This window comes from Rhinolophus sinicus, linkage group LG01, assembly GCF_036562045.2.
Source record: "Rhinolophus sinicus isolate RSC01 linkage group LG01, ASM3656204v1, whole genome shotgun sequence".
Taxonomy (NCBI): Eukaryota; Metazoa; Chordata; class Mammalia; order Chiroptera; family Rhinolophidae; genus Rhinolophus; species Rhinolophus sinicus.
In genome coordinates, this window is record NC_133751.1 from 123408284 (window position 1) to 123435854 (window position 27571).

The 27571-nt window shown below is 35.1% G+C and overlaps 1 protein-coding gene and 1 pseudogene across 1 annotated transcript in view; both read right to left on the reverse strand.

Annotated features, from left to right (window-relative positions):
- The window catches only part of DPP10 (dipeptidyl peptidase like 10), a 1304160-nt gene that overhangs the window by 1046500 nt on the left and 230089 nt on the right, over positions 1 to 27571 (reverse strand). The window lies entirely within an intron of this gene.
- LOC141568138 (U2 spliceosomal RNA) lies at positions 20100 to 20249 on the reverse strand (annotated as a pseudogene).

The window sequence follows — 27571 nt, forward strand, 5'->3', positions numbered from 1 at the left end:
TCAGCTTTCCAGACACACACACAATAACCACTGCTTAGATCTAGCCGGCACTATTTTTCTCGGTTTTGACTGCAAAGTAACTGCATGCACTCAGGAGTCAAGCATACCACTGTGCCAGGGTAGCTCTGGCAATTCTAGATTAGGCTAGTTTGGAAAATTTAGTTATCTTTTTTAAATCCGAATTTCCCCACATTTAAAATGAATTTCATGTTCCTACACTGCAGGATTGTTATGAGCTAAACAATAGTTCATAATAAAACATCTAGCACACAGAGAACCGTAAAGCATGATCTTCACCTGATCTTCAAGTGTTTAATTGTAGCTAGAGACTTGAATTCAAATCCTTTCTCCTCTGCTTACAGATAGTGTGACAGTGGGTGAATTATATAGTCTCTGTAAACCTAAACATTCCCACTGATAAAATGAGAATAATAATAATAGAACCTGCCTCCTGAGATTTTTGTAAAAGTCAAATGAAATAATGCTTGTAGAGCCCTTAGCCCAGTGCCTGGCATACAGAAAGCACTCAATTAATGTTGACTTTTAAGATGTACACTCATTATCTAGATTTAGGGGCATAATGTGTGACTTCCCAAGAACTTAAATGCAATCACGTAATTTATCCAAAGATCTATCTTTACCAAATTATCCTGTAGGTACTTAGATCCTGAGTAATGAGGAAACATTCTCTGAAGTGAATAATAATTTTTAAAAAAATAATAATAATAATACACCCTGACAAATCTCCTACACATTCTCTATTGCCACTTCACTATAAACCAAGACTACCAATGGCTGTGTGCTTACTGAACAGGGGTTTAACAACCCAGAGCAGTTAATCTAAAGATGAAGAGTAAAGACACATTCTGTGCTTAAGTTGCTCACGGTCTTATTAGGCAATGGGACATGCAAACAAAATGTGCCAAAGCAGTGGGAAATGTATTTATTGTTATGAGACACTGGGTACAGAAGAAATGGATCAACTCTGTTCCCAAAAAGAGCAATAAAGAAAAGCTCGACTGGAGACATTGGACTTGAAGTTAGTCTTGGAGGCAGAGTTAGGGTTTGCGAGGCAGAAGAGGAAATGACATAGTCAAAGGACTTGAGGCATGAAATGCCTGGTTGACAAAAGGGAAAGGTTGGAGTGGTTTTCGTGTTGGTGATGTGGATATAAGTTGGAGAAACACTAGAACAGAAACAAGAACCAGTTTGTCTAGAACTTTACCTAAACTTTGATTCTTGACATTTTGAGATCATAGATTTCTCTCAATTTCCAGTGAATGTTATGTACTCTCTTCAGGAAAAGATAAATACACCCATATATAGATACATTTTTTAAAACATCCTTAATGCTGGGAAAGGTGAGAAGTACAGTCTATAGACAGGAAAAAAAAATGTACTCTTGCTCCATCAGACAGGCACATGGAGTCTCTACAGAATGAAATAGTAATGGGCGTGGTAACTGATTCTCCAATATCAACAGCGTTTTGGGTTTTGCTTCTATTTTCTTAAAGACTTGCCTGGTTTTCACTTAAACAGCTACACCTTCTCCATATAACATAAAATGCTTTGGGAGAAACTGATTCAATCTGCAGATAAGACATCTGGTTCCAGTTTAAGATAATCATCAAAATCCCACACTTTAGACACAGTTATAAATTCAGAGAACAGGAGACACTTATTCGACCAAGTGATTTACTGAAAGGATTTGCTGAAGGCTGCTGGGAAATAAGCATCCTTGCTTTTCTGGAAGGGCTTCCAGAAGCAAATTGCATACTTTTTCTTTGCATTTATATGGTTAAGGACATAGTAGCCCCCGGGATTACTGCCAGCCATATTCTGTGATCATGATGGGGAGCCAGGCTTTGGAATTAAGTTGGTACCATGGGAGGCAGAATGAAAAGGTGAAAAGGAACATGGCTCTTCCTGATACTTTAGAACTACAGAATCAATAAGCCCACCTACCACTGGGCCTTCCTATGGTAAACACTGAGTCCCTTACGTGGTTAAACAAATCTAAATTAGGTTCTGATAGGTTTTATCCAACAGTATTTTAAACAATACATTGCCAAAAATACATATAAACACTCCTGTTTGTCCATGCAGAGTCCAGTGCTTCCTCTGTACTCTCTCCTTGATCCCTCTCCCTCTTGGTACCTCTGCTCTTCCCACACTGCATAGTCTCAGCTCTCAGTTGCTTAATTGAATTCACCTTGATAAACCTGGGAGAGTAATAGGAGGCCTTCAGGTCCTGCATTTACTTGGTTGTTTCATTCTTTTTCCTTAATAAACAAACCTTCCTCTCGCTAATACTAATTTTCTCTTAAAACCCAATTCTAAGGTTTACAATATTAACAACCTCTGCTTCTTTGATCTGCCTATTAAAGACTTCTAAGGTTTCCTTTTTCATATTTAGATGTAAGTCAAGAGCTTCAGAGAAAGGTGGCAATTTCCTAATAGGGATAGGGAGATGAGGAGGAAAAATCTTCATTCTACTATAATGGTGTTTGCAGAGATTCTCCAAAAGGTCATTGAACTTGTAAGGCTCCATAAGTACAGGCTAGGCTTACTTACTTTATGTGTTGGAGAACTATTGACGGAGAGATATAACATAATCGTATTTGTGTATTTCAAAGATCACTATGGAGCAATGCTGTTAATATATGGTCAAGTGGAAGTCTCCTATGTCTGTATTTTATTTTTATGCCTGGGAGTTAATTTATCATAGTTTGTTTTCTCTCTCTCTCTCTCTCTCTCTCTCTCTCTCTCTCTCTCTCTCCTCTTTCTCCCTCTTTCATATATATAGGTTATATATAACATACATATGTTATGTTGTACTATATTATATTTTATATTATATTATATTATATCTCATAAGATGTTTTAGATTTATCACCCTTCAATAATTTGTAATTTTATGTCCTTCTAATTAAATCAGCCTATATACTTATATAATTAATGGAGTTTAAAGTAGATGATAATGTCTCACTTATCCAGTCATTAAGAAAAAAAAAAAAATAGAAAAGCTATTTGTCTACAATGAAACATAATGTCTGGCAAGTAAGACCTAGGATAATTGAGCACATAATGAGAACACTTAAAGATGGGAACTGACTATTCCTTACCAATGGAACTTATGTTTTAAGGTAGCATGACATTTACATCATAAACATGATAAAATAGTAATCAGGCAGTTTAGTATGAGAGGGACAATTACCTCTGGAAGCAATCCCTAACTTATGCAAACAGTATTTGGAATATTATATGACCCTTTTGCCTTTATTCATTTGAATTCATTAAGCTGCTATTTCCAAATGCATGCTGGGAACATGCAAACGGCTAGGTAAGCAGTTGCACTTGACCCCAGAAATCATTCAAATCATAGGTCACTTTTATTTTTTGCAGTGCTAATAATATTTTATCTTTAACCATTAGAACATTTTAATGTTAAGTAGGTTCATTGAAGATTTTTTTGTTTTTTGCTTTGACTTCCTTTTTCTTTCTTTTTTTTTTTAAATTAGTTTCAGGTGTACAAAACAATGTAATAGACATTTATCATTTATATCCCTCACACAGTGATAACGCCCCTCCCCCATCTACTACCCCTCTGATATCGCATATAGCCATTACATTTCCACTGTCTCTATTCCTAATGCTGTACTTTGCTTCTTATAAATATCTATCTATCTATCTATCTATCTATCTATCTATCTATCTATCTATCTATCTATCTATCTATCTCTCTATATAATTGTAGTTGACATTCATTATTGTTCAGTTTCAGCTTCAGGTAATCAGAAGCATAGGTCACTTTTAAAGTCCTCATTCTCAACTCTACAAAATTTCACTCCCTTTCCTAAATCCCTTGGCTGATTAAGTCTTGCTCTCCTGACTTTGATTTAGTTAATCCTTCTAAGGGAGCTTTTTTTTCATTTTCTCACTTTATGTGCTGTGAGTATAGCTAGCAGCAGCTGACCCCTTGATCCCTCTATATTAATTATTTATTGCTGCATAATAAACTACTTCAAAAGTTAGCACCTGAAAATAACAAACATTTATCTCACACAATATTTGAGGTCAGGTGTCCAGAAGAGTCTTAGCTGGTTTGTTATGAGTTGAGGTCTCTTATAAAGTTGCAGCCAAGGTGTTGGGTAGGGCTACAGTCATAGGAAGACTTGACTGGGACTGAAGGATTCACTTCTAAGATGGTCACCCACACAGCTCTTGGCACAAGGTCTCAGTTCCTTTACATATGGATATATTTTTATGACATGGTAGTCTGCTTCCCTCTGAGAGAGTAATCCAGAAATATGAAATCCCGAAATATGAAAGCTATAGCTTCTCTTAAACCTAATCTTGGAAGTAGCATGCCATCACTGCTGTCATATTCTTTTGACCCCATAGACCAACTTTAGTACCATGTGGAAGGAGAACACATGGGGATGTGTTCACAAGGAGATGGCCATCATTAAGGGCCTTCTGGGAGTTTGGCCACCATACACCCTCAGTGAGTTCCGAGCTCTGACCACACAGTCTGACCATCCCTTACCCAACTCCCATTACCTTGTGATGGGAGGGGAAATGGAAATCTATGAAAGGTGTTTTTCCTGCAATAATTTCAAAATATACGTGAAAAATATGTCCATGTTTTATAAACACCATGGTAGATTTGGGTAAAAAATTCCTGTCTTCATAAGAGGCAACATGTTAAACTTTGAATTTTATGATAGCGGTGGGTTAAAGCAGACTTATTATTATGAAGTTATTTAAATTACAATATAAATGCTTTTAAAATGATCTGGAAAATGATCTGGAAAATGATCTGTTCTTAAGTTCTGAAATAAAGAATGACTAATTTTCTTCTTTGCCTATTTTGATATTTTCCAACTTTAATACATTTTTGTAATAAAATGAAGTAAGTAAATATAAATAAATAAAAGAATAAGTGGTTAATAGGCTTTGTTTGAACTATAACTATACTATCATTATGGCTATCTTATAAGAAAAGCTGCTAGGATTCAGAATTCTTGACTATAAAATATATGGGAAAGGATCAATGAGTTAAATATCTTTAAAAATATAACAAAAGCTTAAAGCTAGAAGATGACAGACTAATATTTTTAAAAATAATCAGCTATCTGGAGGAGGAAAAGAATATAGAAGAACCTCAAATCTGTGCATTAAGAGAGAGGTCGCAGTTTGACATCTTCTAAGCTAGATACTCAAGCAGACTGAGGCTTTGTGAAACCATTAATGAAGCCTTGATCTGATAGCTAAAATAACCATGTTAGACCAAACCCAAAGGCATCCTGAATGATTCAATCCTCAAGGAAAAGAAACAAGACTTAAGTATAGACTGACGGCCATATTCAGACCACGGTGAGAGATTAGATTGAGTTTAGGACCTACAATATTCAGAACTCTGCACAGAATAAAGTCTACCTTTGATAAAGGTCTACTATTATCCAATTGATTACTTCCATTTCTCAATAATAATAATAATAATAATAACAACAATAACAACAACAACAACAACAATAATCATCATCATAGCCTTGCTAGAGAAATGTTTGGTGAGTTCCTAGGTGCTATCATAACTGCTGAAGTTGAATGGTAACTATGAGTGTTTTATGTCAGATCATTAGGCTTATGTTGAATCACAAAGCTTTGACTCACTCTGCAGGGCAATGACTGGGTATTTTAGAAGTGTATTATATCTTCGTGTTAAAACATGCCCCTCTTTTAATTCCAATTTGAAATCCAGATATCTCCACATATGATATGACCTTCCATAAGAGCACATTTAATTTTATAAGTATTTGAAATATGACAGATTATAAAATATACAATACATGAAATTGACCACAGAAATAGTAAAACAAGTCACAGTGAAATTATAAATATTTATATAATGTTGGTAACACAGAAACCAAACCTAAAACTACAAGAAGTGTATTTCGGAGGGCCTGCCACTCCTTCTGCTATAAGGGCCAGAATATGACTTCCAGTTAATAGAGAGCAAAGAATTATGTGTAGGTTGAATTTACTGCAATGCAGATTCACTTCTGTTTGTCTCTTTGTAGTCTCCTCCCTGTTTAGCTAATTATTTGTAATATGATCTCGTTTACCTATATGACTTACCATAAACTTACGTAGATTTGTTTCTACTAACTAATCTTGATATCTTCCTTTTCTGATACATTAGATTCCCTTTCTGATAGGCCCTCTAAGGTGGTTTGGGAAGGCTATCTCTGGTGGCTTTCTTATACATCAATTATAACCAGAAGTTCTATCCATCCTAAGGCAGCCCAAACATAGTCACCTTAAAGAGACATCAACCAAGGACCATTATCTCAAAAGGTGGTTGGGGAGGATGGGTAAGCTATGTTCATAGTGCTATACTAAGTACATTTTGCTTTGTCAACAGCTCTCAAAATTAAAGAGAGTGAATGCAGTATTTTGAGTGCCAACAATGTGGCAGATATTTTAATCTGTGCTTGACTTTCATGGTCTCACTTGATTCTAAAAATTCTGTAAGCTATTAGTATGATCATGTATTTCTTTAATTGAAGGAATTAATGTTCATAAGCAAATATCGGTAATACACTAAAAATGCCATACTCAAGCTTGCCAGTCTCCAATGTCCATTCTTCCTCCGTAATTCTTTCAAGCCAAATGTCTTTTGCTTCTCCTCTTTTTAAATTCACCTCTCCAACTGGGCTTATGGTGTGTGTGCACACACGCACAAAACTTAGGTTAGCTAAGCATTTTTTTTCATTACTTTTTGTTTGATTCTTTGCCAACCAGCCACAAACAAACTGTTTGACTAAATTTTTTCACATTGCATCTATTTTGCTAAATGGTAAGGGACATGTAGTAATAAAATAATGTCCCAAAGGACATTTTCACATTTTACTCGCTGTTTCTCTTTTAAAATTTCCATCGTTAAAAGCACCAAACAGCCATAGGCTCTGGATATAATAGCATCAGCTGCAAATAAAGAACTGTCTTTATGGATAGAAGGTGTGAAAAGGACTATTACATTAGTCTCTCAGCTACTTTCCTACAGAACATTGTAGTATGTTCAAACAAATAAAGGCAGCAGTTAATAAACCAGTCTTTTAAACTTGTATTAGGTTTTCCATACCTGGATTTCAGATCATTTTGGAGGAAAATGTTAATTTCTTCTTTGTTTTCTCCTAATTTTTATATGGACAAAATTAAACACAAAGGAGATGATGAACTAGGCAAGACATTGATGGAAAATGAGCACATAAAAGTATTGTTGGATGTTGATTTCAGTGTTTCTAGCTTGCATTTCTCATAATGGAAGCACAGCCATCCTGTTACACTTGTTTTTTATGGTTCACTGAACACCCACAATAACAAATTTTAAATACCCATCAAATGTCATAAAATGTCATTTAATATTGTTCTTGGTCTGTAAAGAGAAAATGAAAACTGATAAAGTTCATGTATATTTTGTGCTGGTTCAATACCCTAAATACCATACTATAAGACTTTCAACAAATATATAGTAGATGGTAATATAGTAATATTAAATAGACGTGTGCTATATTTTTTCAAGACAAAGTGGTCATATTAAAGGTTTTTTTGTTTTGTTTTGTTTTTATTTTGTTTGTTTTTTAACGATGCTCTAAACAATGTCTTTGGCTACATTACAGCAATAGGTTCAGTTGATAATAAAAATTGCCTTTGAACAGAGTACTCTAAATTTTTACAAGACTCCAATTCTCTTGTGCAATTATGGAATTTGAAATGTGATTCTCCCCAGAACCATAAAAGACTTAGACCAGAGAAACACTATTAAGAATAAGGTAAGATAAAAAGGAATTGCTTTGAAGTTCCTTTTTATTTTGCTATTTCTTGGTGTCATGTTATATTCCAAGTCACCATGCTATTATGGAAAAGGACAGTGAAAAAATCCACTCTAGTTAATGGAATATTTCTAAAAGGTTAACTCAGTGATATTTTTTCTTGATAACTACATATTAATTTATTAAGGTCATCTCTCTATGAACTATATATAGAATTTTAGAGAAATGGATGGTCAGTCATTGTATAAGTGTTTAGGCACCATGAGTATATAAACTAATCCAAAGAACTGAGACGTGTTTATTCAATCTTGACTTCTATTTCATATCCAATTAAACTCCAAGTCCCATAGATTTCACCTCCTTCATAATCTTTCAAATCTTCCCATTCTACTACATTGCAGTACCACTGTTAAGAATTATCAGGGTAAGTTCCTTTGTCTACTTTTATGTATTTTGAGCAATATTTTGGAAACAAAATGGTGATTACACCACCCCTGCACTTTAATCTACTTCAGAGTATTTATATTTAACTCCTGATGAAGTCCACGCCTATAAAAGTGATTCTGCAGTGTCCTCCTTAGAAGAAGAGCTAATGCTTCTTACCTTCTAGCTTTGAAGTTTTTTTCCTCCTTCCCCAAATACTACATCCAAATTAAACATCACATAGTTTCGTGAGCCAGAAAGACCATTCTCTCTCTCTCCCCAAGTCCTCTTTTATATGTTTCCTCTTCCTAGAACACACTTTTCCTCACCATTTGTCTGACCTCCTTTACTAATCTGTTGAGACTTCATTCAGTAATCACGTCTTCCGTTATGCCTTTCCTTACCTTCTCCTCTCCTATGGATGACATTCCTTTTCGATGGAAACTCTTAGCTTGGGTGCTTATGTCTGATATTATATTTATATGTTTCTGCTATCTTCCATGACACATCTATTAAATCTTTGAAGACACAGATCATGTTTTACTTATCTTTTTAATCTTTGACCTACACAGAACCTGGCACATGGTTTTTGATTCAACAAATAAATGTTTGTGGAATAAATAAATGAATAAACTCAAAATGAAGGGAGTATACAAGTATATTAATTCCATCCTAATTTACAAATTTATCATGTGTTTATCCTTCACTGCAAACTATACCCAATGGGATAGTTGGTATCTGATTCTATAGTGTTGATTTCTAGCATTTTTAAGCTGTCATATTTCAATTATTAATTATGTATTTAAATAACAATACTATGCTTTGTCAACTGCAACATTAACTATAAGACACCATAAATAGTGAGACATATCTCCTCTATAGAGATATTAAAATGGGGGAGGGGGACCTGTGTCTTATAATCAATGACATTTAATTCATTGAGGTTTTTAGTGCTTGGCCCTGTGCTGTGGTTTACATTAATAATTCTCTTAATCCTCACAACAGTCCTATGAGAAAGGGACTTTTAATATTCTCATTTTAAAAATTAATGAGTTCAAAAAAAGTTAGGTAATTTTCCCAAGGTTACATAGATTGTAAGTGGCAATGCAAGATTTCAGTCTCTGTCTTACTCCAAAGTGCATGTCTGACTGTCTGAAATGTTCTTGATATTTCTTTATTTGGGCAAACCCCTGAGAGGACAACCAAAGAAAATAATATTACTAACCCTCATTTTACAATATACTTTCCTTGACTTCATCATACATAGATACACACCCACATAGAAACACAAACACACTTATAATTTCTAAAGAATGTGGTAGATAACTTTCTTTAAATGTCATCGATTAAGCATTAAAATTAGTTTTGCATGTAAATTATAAAATACCTCCTGAAAAAGGATTGAGACAGCTAAGGGATTGAAGAAAAACAGAGCTGAACTGAGGAATGAATATTACCCTAGAATGTTAGTTACATTTTGGGAAGAGGCATGTTAACTTCAGTGAAGGGAAGGCAGATGCTGCCCACATAAATGTCATCCCATTACAAATATGTTATATAAATATTTTACATTTTAAGATGCCAATAGACAATAAGCCTACCCAAATACTGAAGTATAAATAATGCAAAATAAGTTCTAAATTTTAACATGCTGCAAGAGAACTAAACCAATAAAATATTGAAATCAATACCATGAATTTTGAAACTAGCTTAACACTTCCTGCTTGTTATGAAGAGATTCTAATATGATCTAGAACCTCTAGCGTTAAAACAAAACATATCTGAATAATTAGTGTCCTTCCCAATTGCTCACTATGTTCCATTCCTCTATAAACACACATGCATTTGCCTGCACATACACGTACACACTCATTTTCCACATCCAATTATAGTAATCCATATCTTAGTGTTGATTCTGCAGAAAACTAAAGTAGATGAAGGTAAAATTCACTTCTCTTTTATCATATTTCCCAGATGCTCAGTGTAACTGTGCTAAACCTCTTCCCTCCTCCTCCCCCAAAGCCTGCTGTCTGTCACCACCATGTAACTGATTCATTCAGAGTCCATTCTCTCACAGTACTGATTTGCAAGAGATAATTAGATAATCTAATCAAGCATAGGGAGATAATATTTTGATGAAATATTCCTTTCATTTACTGTTTTTATTTTAACCAAGGATAAAACTGGCCCAGGTCAAAATTACTAGGAAGAAAAACTTCACCTTAGAAACTTCCAAATTCCTAGACATAACACTTTATTCCTGGTCAACAGATCTTTTTTTTCCTCATCCCATTAGGTATCCAGTAGCTTCCTTAGTCTCCCTAGAACTTTTTCAAAACAATCTCATCATACATTCATATTTTAGCAAACAAACCAGGATAGGACAACCATTGAGTTGATTGCTTTGTATCTTTCAGCAAAGGTTCTCCAAGTTTAATTTACCAGAATATGTTCTTGATAATCCAGTATCACCATTCAGTTTTCTGATGTAACTAAGAATACATAAGTATATGTGTCCTACTATAATTCCATTTCTTTACGATTATTGATAATGGGAACTATTAATACAGAGTCCTTTGTTGAACTCAGCAAAACATGACCTCTAAGAAGTCTTACCCAATTCTTCTCTGACCCATTGCTCATGCCACCCATCTTTATCAGGAGTCTTGTCTTTCGGTATGCACTTGTCAGTTCACCAGGACTACGAATTCCTCACATGCAGAAACTAGATCCTGTTTACTTCTGTGTGCTCAGAATACAAGAGCAGCTCCTCATAGGTCTAACTTTTCCCCCAGTTTCCACACTAATCTAGTCATTTAGCCTGTGATTCTGAAGTAGAAGGGAAAGCTCTGTTTCCCAGAACCAAGCATCAGAATACCCTGGGAGGTTTTTCCAACCAAGCATTGGCTTGGTGTTTTTGTTGTATTTCCTGCAAGAGCATAAGGCCTTCTCCATCTCTCTTGGATGAATCAGTGCTGCTTGAGCCATTGCACAGGGCAGCAAAATGGAATATGTTCAAATCCTCAAGTGCATCTAGGTAGGAAAAATAAATGAGAATCATTGCTCTGATTCTACAATATTATAGTTAGGCCTTTAAATGCATGTGCCTCTATGACTTTCTACATGTGGGGCCCCATCCTTTTTCCCACTTGACTAATTCCTATTTGCCCTTCACATTCTAGATCAAATATAATGCCTTCCATGAAGACTTCTAAGATCTTCTTTTGTTTATGTATATAGACTTGTTAGGATTATCCTAGTGCCCCATGTGTACAGTCATCACAGCCAGACATGATCTATGTTTACTATATTTGTCCAATCCATTCTTTTTCCCACCCACTGAATTATAAGTGCCTTGAGTTAAAGGACAGTGTTTTCAATATCTCTATTGCAAAGCCCTATCATAGTAACAGGCATATAATTGTATACAATAAGCAATTTCTGACAGATTAATAACAAAGTGAGTGAATTAATATTCAGCCTTGAACTGGGTGCTGTAGAAAATAAAATAGAATTGCATAATATGTTCCTCCCTTTGAATTTCTTTGAGGTAATATGAATCACATATAGGAACAGAGAGCATCATAAGGTATTGTATGATAAAATGATAAATTTATAATTTGGGGGTGTTCAAGTGGAGAAAAAAATTGCATTTTAGGCAGAATTATATGAAAATGTTGCATTATAGAAAAAAATGTTTTAACTGAAATACTGGAGTGCCAGAAAAATGTATGCACATGATTTATATTCATCTTTTAGTATTGGTATGTATTGAGTATTACAATTTTAACAGTTTTTGTTCCTTTCTTAAATTGTGTATACATTATTTTTTGGCACCCTCTGTATGAAGTTGTGACACAATGGAATAAATAGACCAGAGAAGAAAGGACACGCTGTAAAGATGGGAGACTGCATATTTCCAGGTGTGGCTGTAGGAATGGCTTAGTATGTATGCTACAGAGGCCATACAAAGGAAATGGCAGAAATTTGGCAAATGGCAACAGCCAGAGAAATGGAGAGGCCCGATCTCTCATTATCAAATCCTGGTATATGCCTTATCTGACAGACATTATATTTCCTTCAACTGAAATGCCCAGTTCTCAGGAATTCCTGATTGGTTCAGGGCAGTTGTTAATTCTACCTTAGTACCAACCTAAGATCCTGAGGCAGGGGCTGGGTTGGATCTTGTAAAATGAATCTTAGAGAAATGGGTAAAACCTGCAGATAATTCTGAAGGATAGAATTTTCAAATCCAAGTTTCAGATTTAACAATTATGACTGAAGAAGAATTCTGCCTTTGGTTTTTAAACAAAGAAGATACCCAAATCAAGTAGCCAATGTGGTTTTTAAGTAATTGAATTACCAAAGAAATCCAACATATTTCAAAGATATACCTGTTAATATTTAACTTCTAAGACAATGTCTAGTCCCTGTGACCACACGAGAAAAGGACTGCTAAAGAAGTATGGCTCCCAGGTAGCCCATCCTGAAGTTTCCCTCAGGTGTGGCCAAAAAGAATGATGTTCAGGAGAAGTACCATAAAGGGGATATGGGGAAGCCTAGAAGAATGACCAGGATGTCATGCACTCAAGCTGGCCAATGGCTACTCTTTACTGTCCCTGTCCCCTGGGATACAATGTTTTCTTCAACCAGAGACAGACGTGTGGAAATTCCCCTGTTCCACTTCCACGCATGGGAATTTCAATAGATATTTTTCTGTTTTCTCACCATGATTGTGAAATAGGTATTTGAACAGTAAATATATAGATTTTGCTCATATATTGTAAGACAATGAGTGTCAAATCCATATATTATTAAAAGAATGCACAGCACAGAGTGACCCTCAACTTAGGACTGGTTGCATTGGTTGAACATGACTGAGTTGTCTATTACTTGGAAAAGAGTGAGTGCATGTGTGATACTTGAATTACATTAGATAGGAACTCTTGGAATTTTTTTTGAGGGGTGGGCATATTGTACATTGGGCAAACAAATACTTGACTGCAGTAACTCCATTTTTCCCCTGCTTGTGTCATCTACCACATGTGTGGGCATGTGAGTCAAGATGAGCCAAATGAAGTGCCTCGTAATATCAACAACAGGGATGAGTGTCATGTTATACATGTGACAAAACATGGGCCAATCAGAGACATCATCCTAGTTTTTTTCTGATGAGGCTAACAGAGTAAATGCTATCTCTTGGAGTTATAGAGTCTAATAATTGAAAGCAATTTAGAGAGAAACAGAGATAAAAAATAAAGAGAGAGGAAGGGTAAATCCTAGGGTTATGATGTCCTCATTTTTACTTCTTAATATCTATGGATCTATTCTAGTTTTAGCATTCTTTTCTTTAATTTTGGGAGGTACCATAGAGTTTCACTAATAAATTACTCTTTCTTATTTCAGTCTGTTAGAGTTTAGCTATTGCTGCTTTAAAAAGTCCAAACAATAGAGAATTTTACATAACGCCTCTCAGTCCTCACCACCTTTTAAAGTTGCTATTAATATTTTTATCTGTAAAACAAGTAAGGAAATTGATACTCAGCAAAGTAAGGAAATCTTCCAAAGTCACGTGGCTCAGAAGTTTTAGAGCTGAGCTGAGAAGTAAAGTCTGAGACTGTGCACAGAGTGCATGTCTTTTCTTGTCACTTCCTTGTCTTCTGAAGATGACTAAGAGGGGATGAGGGAGAGAAGGAAGGCAGGGTATATTTGTTTTGAAGAGACACACGTTCACGGTCCTATTCTAGGAACTGTAAATAGCACTTAAGGAAGAAGGTAGAGTGTTGTGGTAAGGGTGGCTGCAAGAGTCAATGGTGGGGACAATATTAAAGAACACAAGCACCAGAGAATTAGGCTACATTTATTCTTTAGGAAAACAATTTTGGCAGCATTGGAGATAATGCATTGGAAGAAGGCAGCAGTACATGCAAAGAGACCTGATCGGAGGCTTCTACAGTCATGTGGACAAAGGATGATGGAGTCTAAGCTAAGGTGGACACTGATGGAGAGGAAAGAGCCATAGTCAGTAAACTAGTCAGTCAGAATCACTTGGTATAAGAAGTGTAAGAAGGAACAAGTCAGAAAAGACTTCCTTATATTTCTTTGATCAAGTGTATAGATAATGGTAACATTCACTGAACATGGGAGTGGAGGAATAATGGCTAGAGTTGAGTGAAGAAAGGATAGTTTAATTTTAAACATTTGATTATAGAATATCAAACGAGAAAACCTAGCAAGCAGAAATCTAGAGTTCAGGTCAAGTGTCTCATGGTCAAGACAGAGAATTGGGAACCATTAGTTATAGCTGGAAAGAGAAGTCCCATTTAGGTCAAAAGTAGGCCTTAGGTCTGTGCTTTCCTATAGCCAAAAGTTATTTAATCATTGGCAAAGCAGGACAGTAGGAGTCTAGGGTAGCAGGGTCCAGGTGTTGATTCTTGAGTGAGCAGTCAAATAAGTAAAGCTGTCCCAGCCCTGGGAATGGCGTAACACCCCAATTTTGGTTTTACCTTGTGAGTTATGGGAGGAGGGAAACCAACAGGGAAGTAGGCAGAGTGAGGAGGTAAGAAGTGTGAAGGACCTCATAAATAATAATATTTTAGAACTAAACGGAGGACAAGGGATCCAATAAAAAGTATAAGAAATGGCAACCTGAGATTTAAAAGAAAACTAGAGTATCTGAAAAGTGGGAATAACGATCTGCGTCAGACACTGCAGAGAAGTCATGTAAGAACAAAAATAAAATATGTCCATTTGATTCTGTCAGTGGGAAATGCTTGTTAACTTTAGTAGGGAAATATTAACGCTTGGTGAGAAGATATCCACTAAATTGTTAAGAATTCAGTCACAATCAGCCATGGCCACTTCATGTGTTTCTGTGACCTTCTTTAGATAGAGTCTGCTCACTTTTACAGACACAACATTCAGTATCCTGAAAACATAGCAGAAATTAGTAAAAATATACTATGCATATAATTCGGTGGAATGCTTCTGCTTCTCCCCCTGAGTACATTGGTTCCAGCCTGTGTTTCAATAGACACTAATTGACTAGAGGCGTTCTGCCTGAAACCTGAGTAACTTCTAGTGTGACTCACTGGGAACAGAGATTTGGAGATTTCCCTCTTCTTCCTTAGATCCCACTCCTCCCTTCCCTTCATATATAGGGTGCTGGAAGTTGGGGCGCTCTTAAGATGAATTTGAGAAAACTAGAAATATCCCATCTTCTCATTACAGCACCATTTCAATAAATAATACCTTTCCTTATTCCAAACTCTGATCTACTGGATATTAAACATTTGATGTGCCAAACACACAGGCCTGTGACTGCAACACACCCAGGAGTCAAATATGCCAACACAAGTATCTCACAACAGAAGAGAGGGTAGGTCTTTTTTGCATTCACTTAGTAAAAATAATGATTGTTTCCATCCACCGACCTCTTTCCTTTGTGGAATAGGTAACCGAGTGTCTGAAGTAAACTGACTTCTCTCATAAAATGTGGTGAACAAGAGAACAGAAAAGCACAGGGCCTAGCTGTTGGCATCTGGGCAAGACCAAAGGCTTGCTGGATGTTTGATGTCCCCTAGTAGAGTCAAGTTTCTTATCCAATCGGAAACCTTTAGCAAAGCACTGAAGAAGGCAGCCGCCCTAGTGTGTCAGCATTGTGAACCGGCCCACAGAGAGAGAAAGACAACACTTTCATGTGTGAATCTCATCCTGTTTCCTCCCTTTGTCGTGCCTTTGCCTCTGCCTTTTTTATTTCTCTCTGTACTACAGGATCCACTTCTTTGTAACCTTTGAACACCATATGAACATGCCACATTGAGAGGTATAGTAAAGTGGAGGCAGAGTAAAATCAACCCTTTTAACCTCCATTTCTTATAAAGTGGTCAGAAGGGGAAAGAGAGATTCCTCAGAGCTCTCTCTCTCTATGTAACTGTCAGAACGGCCCATTTGGCTTCCAATTCCCACAGGGCCTGACTCTGGGTTACCTGAAAAATGAAACCCGTTAAAGCCAACTTAAGCTGGAAAGAGCCTAGTAAAATCTTCCCTACCTGGCTGGAATGCTATGCAATGGCTTACATCTTGTGCAGACAAGGATTCTTCCTGCCCTGGGAGGCCAGAAATTGTCTGGGGCAGCTCGAAAGTTTAAAATGATTATCATAGACCATGAGTAGCTTTGGCTCTTTAGTCCATGGTATTATACAAATACGAGCACTTGTATTTGTGTCATGATGTAGAAACAGTAGCATTGGTCACGTCTCACCTAGGCAGTGAGTTTGAACATATTAAGACAGGATTCTGGAAAGTGAGAATATCTGTGAGATCCAGGAGGGTAGCTCCTGAAAGATGGGATGTCACCACTAGAATGGGTCCATGTTCTGGGCTTTCTGTGGGGTGGGGTAGCAGGCACAGGGAGTCTAAGATAGGAGAAGAGCTGCAATGTCATCAAGGAGCAGAAGGGAGTCAGTCAAGCAGAGATTAAGTTAGAGCTTCTCTCATACTCACTGGACCTATTACATTCTTACTTGTGATGCAGGAAGAACCAAAATGATTTTTAAAAGGGACACATTGGGTACTTCATCTCTGGAGCACAGTGGACCAGGATGAGGATTCTAGCTCCATCACTCACTTGTTAAACAGCTCCACAAAAACGGGGACCACTTATGTTTTTGTCCACCCCTATGCTCTTAGTATTTAGCACAATACCTAGTACATACAGAAAATAAATACATATTTGCTAAATAAGTGAAAGAAAAGAAATGCGAAGGAGAAAATAAGATAGGAAAAATTTATTTGTCAATTGCTTTACATCTCAATATCTCAGTTTCCTCATATACAAAATGGGGGAAATAATGCAAGTCAGTGAAGGGTTTCTGAGAGGATTCAAGGAGAAATAATATATGTAATTTTGCTTATCAGCATGTTTAGTCCATAAAACATACTCAGTAAATGTTAGGTATTGCAGTGATTAACAAAGCTTTACAAATACAGGGTTCTTTAACTTACAAAATGGAAAATTTGATTAAAGTACTGAGACATTAGTCATACGTAATCTGGAGAGTGAAAATGGTCTCACTACAAGGTTGAACAGAGGTATAGCACAGTTTGTGCATGTCCTTTTAGCCTTATGAATACATATGCATATATATGTATATATGTGTGTATATATATGTGTGTGTGTGTGTATACACATACATATACATATATACCTACATATACATATACATATATAGACACACATCTTCCTCCCCTGGGAATATGGTATCATAAAGAAGGCTAAAACGATCCAACTTAAATATCTATGCAGACTTTTACTTTAAAAAGTGGGGGGAAAAAGATACCTAGATTTAAGGGAGTATTTGAAAGTCTCATCATCATCATTATCATCATAGCTTGATAACTGCAATTTAGAATTGATTCCTGGGTAAACATCTGGAACTGTGGCCTTATGCAAAATACAAGAAAATAATATTTTACCATTAAAAAGCTGATAGTGACTGTTGCACACCAGAAGTATTAGATTAAAAAAAATGGAAAGATAAAGGTTAACTAGAATATCATAAAACCACAGACTCTCAGGGTTGAATGAGTCTTTCACATCATGCTTCCAAACTCCAGCTGGCACCTGAATCCTAGGAAGATGTATGCCAGTCTGAAGCCTTGAAGAATGATTTGGATTTGGGTTGATGGAGGAACAGTTCTGAAAGGATCTTACTCTTCAGAGAGGGAGAGAGAGACAGAGAGAGAGAAAGAGACAGGGAGAGCCAACCTAAGAGTCTTGAGGACTGTTCCAGGAAATGTTAACTAGGTCATCTGGGAAATGAGTATAACAGGGTCCAGGACATGACCCTTCGTTTTCAGCATTTCCACTGAAGAAACGGGACTGGACAATTGATAATGTTTTAAGTCATCTCTTCTAACTGTGCCACTGTCCAAAACCCAGATCAGGTACTTGCTAAATTTCCCAGGCTGTCCATAGTTGGAGATAATGTCATCTTTCTGAAGCACTGTAGTGCTATTTATCTCTTCTTATCATTACAACAAAATGCCACAGCTCTCTCTCACAACACAGTTTATAACAGGAACATAAAATACAGCAAATTAATTGCTTCTCATAATAACAATGTTGGATGACAAAGAAATAAAAACAGGCCGTCTGTCCTCTTCCCAAAGCAATGTTAAAATTCTAACACTGAGTCATGCTCAGTCTACTCTGATCACTATAGGCTTCATAAAATGTATCATTTCAAAGCATTTTGTTGTTGTTGTTGTCGTTAATACACAGATATTCCCTGCTATTGAATAACAGAGTCAGCCCACACAGAGCCTCTGTTTATCAATGGAGGCAATTTTTTAAAAGCCTTCAGAAATCAGGAATAGTTATAGCAATAAGCACCTCTGAACTAGATCTTACTGGGGGAATCTAATGAAAAGTAACAGTTGTTTTGTTCTTCATATAAACTTGTAACTCTAACTGGCCTCCATGAAACAGATTATGAATGCTATTTTAAGAGTAGAAAGTATCAAGAATCAGAGGCGAAGACTTTATCATATCCATATGAGAAAGCAAATGGAAGCTGAAAGTGATTATAAAGTAACAGAGTTCCTAGGACATATGAGACTCTTGGTGTGGAAGAATCACAATGAATGAGAACCACTGGTAAGGCAGGACTTATTCATACATTAGAGTGTAATGGACTTTGCGCTACGAGGTAGTCTGATGAAGTTTTCCAAAACATGGTTTTAAAGTAATTTTTTAAAAAGGCAACATGGTTGGCTGATATAATTGAACATTGGGAAAAGACTTCTGAGAAAAAGTAGAATTTAAACTGAACTTGCAAAATGGGTAGGGATTGGAATAATTTGGGTATGATTGGGATGGTAGTTTGGGGAAAGAAACAGCTTGATTCAAAACTAATATGATCTAAGTATCAAACAACATGGAATACACTTTACGATATGCACAATATGGAAAGAGATTGAGTCCTAGAATCAGAAAACATAGAATGATTTCTCCATACATGAGGGCATGCTATTATGTAGTAGTTAAAATTCATCTCCTCTCTAAGTTCCTTTAGAGCTGGGCCCATATGTTAATTATATCTGCTTTTCAAGGGCCAAGCACAGTACCTGATTCATAATCTTAGTTTAACAAAAACGTAGTTGACTGAATGGCCCTCAAATCTATATTTGAATAGACAACCTTGGAAGGGATGGACTTAACAAATTTAAAAATGTCAACTTGCTTTTTTTTAATAACTATATTCATTGGTACTTTATACTTATAGAGAATTATTTCTCTGCATTCATATAACTCCTACAAAACAGGTTTGCACTAACCTTTTAACACACATTTTTTTTCAATTGTCCATTTATCGTAAAGACTAAAGAGATATACGATTAACTCCTGAAGAAGAAAGGCAAAATTCTGAATTCTTTAAAAGTAAGTTTTCCAGAATAAAATTACACTTCTGAGACAAAATGGACAATGTGGAACCAGAGTGGTGAGAGAACACATTATTGAAATTTTCTCTTGGAGCTCTTACAATATAGGACCCAGGTTTATAAAACCGGATAAGGTGGTTTTGAAGGTAAACACATGGAAGATCAAGAAAATAAGGGGGGGGGGGCACAGAAAAACAACGCTGCAGGTTGGAGTGATCACAAAATTAGAAAAATCATAGAATTATGTTGTGTGAGTTTCCCAGAAGGGAAGTCAAAGCAGAAACATCAGAAGTTTGGGTATTTGTTTGTTTGTTTGTTTGCTGGTTTTCTTCATTAAAACCTGCATGTTAGCACTCTCCCTCACTTTAAATTTAGATGCTATTCATAATATCTTTTGCCTGGACACTGATGTAACACTATTTAGAAGATATCCTCAAATGTATAAACTTCAAGAGACAATTCCATGAAAACATACAGTATACTCATACGTGTTCAAACAGATATGTTCTACACTTGATCTTAGCCAAAAGGCCGAGAAGCGATCAGATATGTTCTAGATAAGACTGCAAATTGATTTCCATCAGTCACAGCCTACCTTAAATATCCTAGATGAGTTGGTGTTTTTTTCAAAAATACCTGTGGAGAATCCTGTCATGAACTTCAGAGCCATTTCCTATATCTTGCACTTTGTCAACACATTTCAGTATGTTGAGCTTCTTTGGTTAGGTTTTATTTACACCGAGGCCCCAGCCCTTGCTCCATGAGAAACACTATAATAGAATGAGATTGGCCTTCTCAAATCTTAAAAAATTCAGGATTGCACCGTATTAGAGTTTGAAGCATTATTGTAATAAGCTAGAGAGCCCTAAGTTAAGATTTCATAATCCTTCTTAAAAATGTATTCCAGCAGACCTATCTCCAAGAAATAATTTATGATGCATTATCTAAATTCTTCCTGTTCTCCTCATCATCACTGGAAGTAAGACTAACAGCTTGCTCTGTTTTACTCCCATGCACTCAGAAATAAATCACGCACGTGCGTGCACACACACGCACACATACAAACCTCCCTCTATCAACCCAGCAGTAACTATTGATAGCTCTTACACTACTGCAATACTATCTAATAATCTATAATCACTATCTATGCTATCTATATAATATTATAGGGGTCATTTGCCAAATGTGGCCAACCACTTGTTTTGTATGTCAACTATAAGTAAATATATATATATATATATATATATATATATATATATATATATATATCCATTCACTGGAGGTGGAGCACAGCCTAAGGAAGATAGTCAATGTTATTGTAATAGGTATGTAAGACATCAGAGGGGTAGTAGCTTTGGGGAGGGGGGTTATCACTTTGTGAGGATTTAAATGTCTAACTATTATGCTGTTTTATATACCTGAAACTAATAAAAAATATAATAATTTTTAAAAAGTGAAAAAAATCATTTAAAAAATAAAGTTTTACTGGAGTAAGCTTATGTTAATTCGTTTACATATCATCTATGTCTGCTTTCATGCTATTATTTACAACAGCAGAATTGAGTAGTACTTGTGGCCAAGACCACATGACTCACAAAGTCTAAAGTATTTGCTATCTGGTTCTTTATAGATAAAGTACGCTGATCCCTGATCTATAGTCTAAGTATTATAATGCATCAGGAATTCCTGATCACTTATAACTGTTAAAACTGAATGTTTCTTAACCAACATGATGTAAAAAGATTTATGTAGTAGGAACACTTATAGTTATTTTAATCTAATTTTGGCAATAAGTTGCAGTAAATATCCCTTAAATACCCAATGGCATACAGTATTTGGCCATAGAAGAGTAAATCATGTTTATTAATATTTCAATATGCCAAGCATAGGTAGGCTCTTTTGGGTATATGCACATATTTTTCAATCTTCACCACCTCTTAGTAAACTACTATCTACAGTTGACAGATAAGTAAACAGAAGCTCAAAAGTTTTATAAAAATTACCTAACAACATGTAACTAGTATGGGGTGGTGATTTGATTCCAGATTTTCTTTTTCTTCAAAATCCAGGTTCTTCCTAGTACCGAATAAAGACATTTTTAAAATTTTAAATTTTTAACTCTCTAGGAAGCTAACTGGACAAAACATGCAGGCACCTCACATCCTGGATTACCTCTCTAGCCCAAGAGCCCTCTAATATTTAGTCCTAAATAAATACTATCATATAAACAAGAGGGGCCTAAAGCATACCAGTTAGTGCCATTACCATAACAGCAGTGCCTTTTAGAACACAATTATTTTACTATCATACTAGATGGAAAAGGAACAATGCCACAGACCATTTATGGTTCTCCCTGGAAAAGCTCTCTGCATTGGGAGCCAAGATGCTTTTTCGCATTACAACAGACCTCAGCTCCGCCTCTTTGTATTTCAATCCCAGCTCCAAGCAAATAAAATTTAGAAATCTCATTTGAGATGTTCACAAATAAAATGCTTGAAACAACTGCCCTGCATTAGAGTTTCATGAACCACTGGGGTGTAATCAGACCTTGTTTGAAAATCATGTTCCAGCTCTGTGTACAATATTACTATGGCCAGCGTGCCTCAGAAAACCTGCCCTCTAAAGCAAAATGAAGGTCTCAAATTATTTGAAGACACAAAATGGATTCCTAAAAAGAAACAACCTGCTGAGAGTAGACTTCTTTTAAAGAGATTTATCCATGTTCCTTTTTCAAATAAAACTGTAAGGAATTGCTCTTAAAATGACAACTTTTATCCTAGAGTTAATTTCCCTAGAAATCATATCATCATCATGATAAATTTGAGAGCAAGAGTAGAAGAGTAATGGGAATTACCATTTTACTATTGTCTAGCCCAAATTAGAGAAATTTTGTTAATAATATCCAATCACTTTTCTGCATAGGCATTTAATAATTATGAATTCCACTAGTATTTACTGAGCTTATTATGTGTCCATCATTGGATTATACCTGAAATTTCCAATATTAAAAAGAAAAATATGCTTCCCCCAGGGCTTATATGTAGTAGAGAACTTTTATAAAAAATAATTACAATATAGGAGCAGAAATGAAATAAAGGTGAAGGAGAAAAGAAGAGAAAGGACAATTCACCAGCACATGTGCTGCAAGCAGACCTTGGTCAACTAATATGTTTTTCAGTTGGTAGAGTAAGGGAAGCCAGGATTAGTAAAGTTGCAAACTACTCCATAGTTGAAACATATAACTCCTGTGGGAATCTAGGGTTAGAGTGAAAGCAATTTTCAGAGAAAACTAAACAACAGTAACAACAAAGAAAACCGCTCAGATGGAAAACTGACCTAATCCAGAAGTAGCAAGACAAACAGGCGTAAGATATATTCATGGTTTTATCATAAATAGAAGTTAGTCATCACTGAAATATGTCTGCTTTTTAAAAAAATCTTCATGGCTACTAGTTGGAATTCAAAGATATTTCCTATCATTGTGATTAAGTCATTTGTTTAATACTCACTCTCAGGCATAAGCATTTCGAAAGTAAGATGATAATTGACTGCAGCAAAAACCTAATCAGTATAACCTGATTCATTTATCATGCTATGGTTTATTACAAATATTAAAATACCCCAAATCTTTCATTTTAGGAAGCTTTCACTTTATAAGTCACGTATAAAAATATTGGTGGTTGGATGTGCCTTTTGCAAAATGTTACTTTATCTTCCTCATATAAATAACCACTCTTATGAATCCCAGTCAGGCTAGAGTAATTGCAGTGATCATCATATTAAATATGCTTTCCATTGTTCTGAAATAAAAACAGATCTATTTTAGCATGACATATTACAAGTTCAACAAATGCATCTTAAATTGTTATCTGCAGTTGATATAGAAACAAACACTATATTCCTTTAACTATATTGATTCTCTAAGAAGACAAACATTGCTGTCATCATTTAGCAGCTGTTAACCACAGGAAAGATTTTAACCCCTGACTTTCAATTTCTTCATCTATAAATATGGAAGATAATAATTTAGTGGCATGCTGAGGACTTAGTGGAATAATCTATGCATGAAGTAACCAGCATAACACCTAGCACAAAATACGAGATCAATAAATGTTATTTTTCCATTAGAAGATCATCTATTTCCTTTATTTTTCATTAAAAAGATAAAAATGGGGTATGATGTAATTTTTCCTACAAGAAGTCCTAATCCAGTAAGTATAAAAGGACTGGAGTGTAAGAGGGAGGTGTTACCAAAAAGTGCAATAACAACTGCATATTTTGCTTTTATATGTATTCCACACTAGTGTTAAAAATTAAGTCTTGACTAGACAGCCATGTTCAACGTGAAAATGTGACCTGTGATGAAGTTTAAACATTCATCTTTGATCACTACCAAAAAAAAAAAAAAGTTAAAAGGTCAAGCTGAAGAAGGTAGTGGGAAATAGATGAGCCAGAGCAAGATAACATTGTTCAGTAGCTAAGGTTATAGACTCTGATCTGAGTACAAACTCTGCTCTTGCCAATTCAAACTGTGTGGCCTTGGGCAAAGTACTTTTTCTCTCTGAGCCTCAGTTTAGTGGGTATAATATACAAGGTCATGTGTTTGATGTTTGGTATTCAATGTGCTCTGTCCATTGAAGGTCCTTAATAAATGGAAGCTAAATATATTTTTCAATTGTATTTAATTATGTGGAGATTACAAAGGATTAGTTCAAGAGAATGATCCATCCTATAGGATCTAGTCCAATGAGAGATAATATATCGGTGATAGCTAGGCAGACAAACAGATAATCCTAGAGCCTTCTTACTCAAATTTTGGTCCCAAGTTTAGGTGCATTAGCAAATCCTGTAAGCTTTTTGGGAATGTTGAATCTTAGACTCATTCTAATCATATGAAACAAATCTTAACAGGAATTTTAGCAAGATCCTCAGATGATTTGGATGCACAACCAAGTTGTAGAAGCACTGATGGAGTAACTCTTTTCATTGTAATTGTTCCATGAGTTATGGCTGTGACACAGTGTCTGTAAATATATATGTGCATATATATAAAATATTGTATACCAATGCATCGATATTTGATTAGTTGAAGTGAAATCTTTTATAAACAATAATGCTCACTGTAAAACAGAAAAAGTTGGTATGTTAAGTAGTTGTAGCTGTTATCTACTGATGTAACCACTGTCTTTTCGAGATCTGAAAATAAATGTTCGATGATATTAATTGGAAAATGATAAGAAAAATTGAAATGAAATAATTTAGTATTGCCATTCCACAGGATAAGATTAATCTGCCCCTTTATATACTACTTCTTGTCTGAGCACATCAGTATTTTCTCAAAATGTTCTCCACGATAAATATCACAATCATACAGGAACAAATTGTAAGTGTAGATTCTCAGGCACCAAATTGAAAAATGCAATTAATCAGAATTTTTAGAGATTGCGGGTAAAGAAGATGGGGAATAAATACTTGTGTTTTTTTTATTTTTTATTTTAAAAAGACACTAAAAAAATACTGATAACTGAGTCCCACACTCAGAAATTCTAATTTAATTTATTTGAGTGCAGCTTGGGTAATGTGAAGCGAAAGCTGAGAACTATTGTTTGCAATAGAGCTAAGATTCATGGTTAGTGTGAAAAAATCTTCATGAAATTGTCCACTCCTGATTATGAAATGTAAACTTTGATACCAGGTTGGAAGGCCTGGTTGAGCATCAGGCCCAGAACACACATGTGACCCTTTATATCCAAACATTCATTAACCACAATCTTAAAATTATGATATTGGTTAGGACTCAAAATACAAAATACTTGCTAATTAGCTAATAATTTATCAAATCAATCCTCATTCAAACAATTCTCCTTCTTACCACTGACATCTATCTCCTTCCATTTTGTCATATATATATATATATATATATATATATGTTGAAGAATCACACCCAAAGCCACAGACCGATGACTTTCTGACAGAGGTAGACCAGTTAGCAAGAACAGGATTTTGGGAAACTGATGGGAGATCATAAAAAGATAGTTCAAAGGAAAGTAATTTGTATTTCAAAAGATTAGGAGAGGCTCTTGGGAAAACTGCTGACATACTGAAACATTTCTATAAAAACGACTCTTTTTATGAAAATGATGCAAAACTCACCCACAGAGTGAAGGGTTACACTGACTTTGAACTTAGAAAAATATACTGAAAAATGGAATGTATTTTTGTCAGTTTCTAGTAATGATAAATAGTTGCAACTATAACGTAAAGTTTATAGAATATAAGGATAAACAAATTATTTTCATAATTTTCACCTCCATCTTTTCAAGAAGAAATTTAAGCACACTATTCAATATGTAGTCTGAAATTTGATGCTGTATTTTACTTTATCAACTATCTTCCAACAATAAAAATGTTTTTATATATTTTCTTCTCTTTCATAGTACCTGTAACAATAAGTGATTTCAAAACTACATCTAGTCCAGAATCACTGTGAGTACAATGCTGCTTAAAAATGTATTACCTGTCAGGCTGTGATCTCTGTTACCACCACTGCCATCACCCCACATGACTCATTTATTTAGGAAAATAACGAAGTTGAAAAGCTATACCTCACAGATGTATTTGGTAACATTAACTGGTTATTTAAAAGAGATTTTTTGTAATAATCTTAAAATATATTTTACTTTGCAAGAATTTAAATTCTGGTAAAATAAAATAATCTAAAATATATTGCTTCATTCATTGAGACATTGTTAATTGTAGTAAAAATGGGAAATCAATGAAAAGGCACAATATTAGAAATGCTTAAGTAAACATATTCAGTTAATGGAAAATTATGAATCCATAAAAAATCATGTTATAAAGAGTATTCAAACATCAGAGAATGCTTATCTTGTAAAGTAGGTGAAGTAAACAAGATATATATTATGTATTCATTATAATTTAATTATATTATAAAAACAAATATAACAAACACTGCAACAAAATATGCAAACAATTTAATAGTAAGTAAGATAGGATCATAAAGGGTATTTTTATTCCACTTAAAATTTCCTTATATACTTTTCAAATTTTTGAATATATTCCATGGAAATCTTCAATTATTAGAAAAATAAAAGATTTTCAAGTTTAAGTTCGAACTAAAGCAAGACAACTTCTGTCCTCAATCTTGCAAGTGTCTTACTTGATTTTTGACATCTTACAGTAGAAAATGACTGAGATTCAAAAAATTTGGGTTCCAGAAAGAATAGGTTCTAGTATTGATATGCAATAAATTCACTAACGAACTTACTTTTAACGAGGATGTTAAAAGTATGACCTAAACTTGTTATACAAATGAACTTATTTCATAGAAGAGGACAATTTTGTATTTATGAAAAATGTTTTTAGTATGACACTAGAAGAAGATAACAAAAATAGAAACCAAATCACCAGTCACCAAATCTTGTCTGTGAGGCAAGTGCTGAGCAGCAAATGCATGGCCTCAGGTTTTTCCGAGCAGTCAGTTACCATTAACTTTTAATCCGAATCAATGTATGAATTAGAAACTCTTTGCCCATCCTGGACACTGTACAGAGCTACAGAAGGGGTAAGACTTTAAATCAACAACATACCATAGACTTATAGTGCAAGTTAGTATGGGGATAGAGAGTGTGTACTGACAGACATAAGAATTTATAAGGTGTAATACATCAAGCAAACTAAATGGCACAATGAGAAAAAGAATGTTTAACATCTATCTTCTTATCTTTTATACCCACCTGATACAACACTTAAATCACAGTACTAAGCCATAACAGATGGCTAATAATTCACTGAACAGCAGGTAATACAATAAAAAGATGTTACTGGAGCTTGGAGGACCCTAG